Here is a 5,835-nt window from a genome sequence, read left to right as displayed (position 1 = left end):
TTGATTTATTAAAAGCTGGCAACGTAAGCTCTGAATGTAATAATGAAAACAGTTTGTTTATTTTTACTCAGAAGCTGATTTAATAAACAAACACGTTTCAGGCAAATAAGGTTAAAAGCTGCTCTAGCGTGAAACTTAAGCTACTGACTACAAAATTTGGCTGAACTAGTCGGTTGAAGCCCACAATTTTCGCAGAACGCTGTAACTGAAGAGAACGTTTAGAAATTTATCAATTCATAATATGATAGCTTGATTAATTATATGTGCAATAGCAATTATAATCCCTGTCAGACGCGCAAACCTCTGCCCATAAATATCGCTCGATAAGAAAAACAAAAAAAAAATGTCATTAGTATGCAATGAAAACGCAAACCGAACCGAGAGTTTTGCCGAATAATAACGGGTAAAAGAGTGTAAAAGTAACAAAAAAACATTAGTGATACCGCTAATACGGGTGAAAAATGTGAAATTTTATAGTCTAAATTTAAGAATTAAGGTAGAATAAATGTGGATTCACTCATACTTATATTCTTATTTATTACACATTTAACTTTTTTCACTATTAACTTACACCATTAGCTCTTTTTTGCAATTTTTTTATTCTTTTTGATTTAAGAATCAGTTTCTGAGAATTTTCTAATATGCTTTGGTGGTGATTCCCTCCTACTTTCGCATTCGGGGTGGGGACCGGCTACGATGGAGCTACAAACAATCAACTATAGGAGAATTTGAGAAAAGCACTGGCAGAAAAACAAGGCTTAAACTGTACCTCAAAAACAACAATAAAGAGTCAACTTCAATGGTGTCCCAGTAAACATTATACATTAAAAAACAGATTTGAAAGAATTTTAATTGAAAGGTACTGTAGCTTAAAATATAATTGAGTTGTCATTCTGTATTGACTAATGTTTGACTTTGCAAAAGAAGTGTGAGTGTGTGTGTGTGTGTGTGTTTGTGTGTGTGTGTTTGTATTTGTGTGTGTGTGTGTGTGTGCGCGTTTGTGTGTGTGTGTGTGTGTGTGTGCGTGTGTGTGTGTGTGTGTGTGTGTGTGTGTGTGTGTGTGTGTGTTTGTATGTGTGTGTGTGTGTGTGTGTGTGCGTGCGTGTGTGTTTTTTTGTTTGTGTAAGTGAGTGTTGTTCGTCTGTTAAAGTCGATTAAACAACTTCGAATATTTAGGTTTAAACGCTCAGATAAAAAAGAAATTGACAATTCGGTTGATTAAACTGATGTTGAGACTAGTCATTCGGTTTCCTTGAAACGATTGCAATTCTTTGTTGATTGTTAAATTTTTTTATTTGCGTTGAGAGTGCAGCAAAATTTTATTTTGATTTAATTGTTTGACAGTTAATTGATACTTTGAATAATTTGAAAGTTGTTATTCCAACGCAGCAATCGTTTACAGTTATTCATAGTGATAAAAACGATGATGTGAACATATAACCATCTTTTGAAGCGGTTATACCAATAAGATTTGAGCAAAATTCTTAGAAGTTAATTTCGCAATTTAAAGATTATTTAATCAATTCAGATTTCACCACCATTCAATTTCCCTCTGTCTCAAAATTCCTGTGTTCATAACACTTCCATTACAATTTTATTATCTTAATTTGAATTCGATTAAAATAATTAGTTTCTTTTCAGTAATAGAAACCACTCAAACTTGCTAACGATATAAGCAGAGTGATTTCGAGGAGCAAGTTCATCTTCTAAAGGTAAAAGGTGAAATAATTTTTTTCAAGGAGAAATTTTCTCAAGGAGTTAATACAATTTCTACCAAGTATCAACAATCAAACTACAATGACTCTTTTGTACAATTAAAGTATCACACAATGAATGCGATACGTGGATTAGAATTACCGAGTTTTTGTTCCTTGGCTTATTTTCTTCTATAATGGGGCAACAGAAGTATTGTCATTCCAAAGCGAAGTGTACTACTGACTTTTTGTCGAATTTTTTTTAACTGAGATACCAGCTTTGACGTGAATTAGTCTCTCTTATTGCAGTTAGTTAATTGGTGCATCCATTGTTTCAGCTCAAAAAATAGGAGTTCCTGTACAAGTGTTTATCATATGAAGAGTGGAAATTTTGGAAAAACTGATTTCAGCTGCAATCGGAAAACCAGAATACGGTAAATTTCTTCTCTTACTACTTCTTCTTAGACTGAATTTTCTACTCAAAATGTTAAACGCCCGTCAGCCCAGTCCCCGCGTCTATGCATTTTGTAGGGTTCCACAATACAACATGAAACAAATTAAATTGGAACAATTTATTAAATTCTCCGCTATAGTCAAAGCAGCACTGTTCACGAAGTTATTGAAATGAATGTGGAGCCTTCATGTTTATTAGTAGTTTCTCTAATGTAACCAAACGGCATAAACGAGATAAAATCATTTTTTTAAAGAAAAGTATTTATTCTTAATCATTACTACTTAAGCAGGTATCTTATATAGGTTGCGGTTAAATAGCAGACGTTCATTTAAATTACCGGAAAGCTATAGCAAGACACCAGACAACATACGTTTTGTATGAAGTTTGCTAAGTCTGTTCCCTGTTCTTAGTGACGCCGTGGAGCCCCAAAAACGGTGACCCGCTTTTTCACCCCTATTCATTTAACCCCCTATCATTTAACCCCGAGTTATTCACCCCTGTATCATTTAATCCCTCTATCTTTTAACCCTTCTATAATTTCACCCAGATTTTAATCTTTCTGTAAAAAAAGGATTATTGAAATAGTATTATAATCATTTGCCATGCCCCGCGGCCCATGGCCATGCCTCAGGGACTTGATATGAAAATATCACAACCGAACATGGGATTAAATTATCCACTTAATTATGACAAAAAAGACCCAAAAATGACCAAAATGGCGACATTGGTTCTCTGGAGCATAGCTATAAAATGCAGTGTCGGATGAAAGTTAAGGCATCATGAGAGTTTGTTTGTCCCAAAACTAAAAAATTGGAGCAAAATTTTTTGAACAAAAACACGTTAAAAGATGAAAAATGAGATAGGCTACGTTTCATTGAAAAAAAAAGAGGTGGAGGCAATTGTGTATTCGATTAAGTCCCTGATGATAAAAGCATTCAAATACTTCCTGGTTCTTTTCCTCTTGCCCCCTTGAGTTCCATTGGTGGGGTGGGGGGGGGGCACAAGCGGAAAAAAATCCAATTTACTATATTGGCAAAGGAGGATGGTGAGCTAACTAAAATCAGTAATTAAAACAAGGAGATCGGAAAGTGAAAGAAAAAAAGAACAAATAAAAAAAATAGAAGTTTGTTTCACATGACCGATAAGTTAAATGACAGATAAGTTAAATGATTAGTGTGCTATTGTTGCTTTGTTGGCAAAATGTCGACAAAAGTTTTCCTGTTATAGACTTTATTCTTTTCTAAGAGCAACACAATTCATTAGCTCGAGTGCATGTCAATTTTAGCGTTTCATTGACTTCATTTGATCTCAGACGATGACCAAAAGGCCCAGTAATAATTTTCCTCGATATAGAAATCTGGTTGAAAAAGGTTTTGTATCTACTCATTTACTGATTGTTTAGACATCGGCTAATTTGAGAAATTGGTCATTGTAACGTATCGACCTCACTTATGTCTCTAAATATCTCGTCAAAATTATAAATACTTAATAATTACTATTCCAGGAAAGCAATCCAGAGTTCCTGGAAACCTATAATTATTCCAGGAAACCAATCCAGAGCCATTTAATGAGCTTCCTAAAATCAGCTAGACAAAATTACGTTCCTCTATGTCATCAAAATTACATATTTTTTATGGGATGGCATGAGACCTGTCATTATTTAATTTTTTAGGCGGTTGCAAAAAGAACAACAAAAAGAGACAACTAACAAAATTCAACTAAAGCTTCCGAGAAAACGCTGACGAAGTCGCAAAGCCATATGTTGCCCCTAAAAATATTGGCGATTGAGCCTTATACCAACGCCAACAATGTGGTATGCGACAATTCCATAAAGAAAATAGGTACCAAGTAGACAAGAAAATGGAAAAAAGGGCAAAATTAAGTAATAGTTGTGTATTTTTTGAGAATAATTGTTTTCAAAGTCATGAAAGCCAAAAGCTACAAAATGAAATAATTAAAAACGTTCGTTTATTTGTCCAAAAGAAGTGCTTGAGAACTGTAACTATTCTAAATATGTCTTAGGTCTTCAAAAAGAACGTCAAACAAAAAAACTCAAAAATCAATTCTCTTTTTTGCGAAAAAACTTTGTCGAAGCCAAGAATTTCATCACAAACTACAAGTACACAAACAAAGAACAAAAATGCGAAGTAAAACAGTTTTTTTATAACAATTTTTTTCAAAGTCATGAAAATCATCAGCCATCTATTCAGATCAGAAATTAGTCTCTTTTATTCCTCCATAAAATTTTTAGAGACATGTCATTTGCCATGGAGTTTTATATGGCTAAGAAGACAACGTAAAAACAAGAGTTAAAGACCTTGTAAAAAATTCTAATAAATTCTTCGAAAAAGGGGTGCCGAAGCCGTTAAAACCCTAGTCTTATGACTTTTATATCTTAAACTGTGCTTATTTTGAACGTCAAAAATGTAAGAGCACACAAAATGTTTTGAAGTGACAAAACGAGAAAAAAATTTAAAAAAAGGGGCCAATGCCTAATAATAAAAAAAATTGTAAAATCCAGTAGTCTCAGTGCCCCCAAATCAGTAGCTTAACGCGTAAAACCGCAAAAATGTTCAGTTAGTGCATCAGCTGACACTGAGTGTTCTTTCTCTGCTGACAATCGGTAGACAAAATTAGGAGAAAAAATAGTGGCAAAGTTCAGTAAACAATGTTTTTTTTAATTAAAAATCAAACAATTTGAAAAAGTTAAAACAATCATAATCTTTTGAAAAAACAGAGCAAACACTTTTTTTGGGACTGCTTAGGATGTCAAATTAAAAACATTCGAATTAATATAAAGAAGTTCGATGTTTTTTTAACAAAAGATCGACTGATTAATATCCGAAGTGTTTTTGGATTGCAGCAGTTCAAGATTGGACAGAAACTAACCTTGTTTTTGTTGTTTGTTCATTAAGAAAACTCAATTGTTTCTAACGCTATAGATTTGATAATTTGTTACCTAAAAGATTAAAATAAATGATGCGTTTTCGATAATAATAGACTAAAATTAGCAAAAACCGCAAAATTTTAGTTTCAGACAACTCTCAATGGCAGTGGACGAAGGACTAGCTACCTTCCTAATTTAGAATCTTGGTGTTAGTTGTTTCTGGATGTTTACTTCCGTCTAACTCAGTCAAAGGGGACTAAAGGATCTTGATTTGGGCATTTTTTGATAAAGAAGGCTGAATTTTGAAATATTTGGAACTTTAGCAAATTTGACGAAATTTCAGGCAGAAATTCCAGAAAATGTGAAAAAACAAAGCAAATTGGACTAGTATTCACAAAAATTAAACCATGATAATTCGCTCTAGAAAGCGAATTTAAAAGAAAATGATTTTTCTCCAATTTCTACGCTGGACGGGCTTTTAAATGATACCGCTCACAACTCTCTACATGAATATATCGGTCGGTCAAAATTGACTGAACAAAAAAACCTAATTGAGTATATAGTTTCTACCCCCCTCCCCCCGCAAGATTGGTAGGAATTTTTTAAAAATGCAAGTGGATTTCATTAACTCTGTATTGCAATGACTTTTGATTTGATTTTAGCAAGATTAATTCAAAATTTCAAAAATTCCAATTTCAAATCAATAAATGTTTTACAACAGTGAACGCAAAACTTGTCTTACGCAATTTTGTTTGTTCATGCTGCCGTCTTGGTATAACTTGTATTTTAGTGAATAATTT

The 5,835-nt window shown here is 33.2% G+C and overlaps 1 protein-coding gene across 1 annotated transcript in view; it reads left to right on the top strand.

The window, feature by feature from the left end:
• The window catches only part of LOC142336427 (beta-soluble NSF attachment protein-like), a 409,326-nt gene that overhangs the window by 240,057 nt on the left and 163,434 nt on the right, over window positions 1–5,835 (top strand). The window lies entirely within an intron of this gene.

This window comes from Convolutriloba macropyga, chromosome 3, assembly GCF_964194025.1.
Source record: "Convolutriloba macropyga chromosome 3, txConMacr16.3, whole genome shotgun sequence".
Lineage (NCBI taxonomy): Eukaryota > Metazoa > Xenacoelomorpha > Acoela > Convolutidae > Convolutriloba > Convolutriloba macropyga.
The sequence above is the reverse complement of the archived record's forward strand: the minus strand, read 5'-3'. Positions and strand labels throughout refer to the sequence as shown.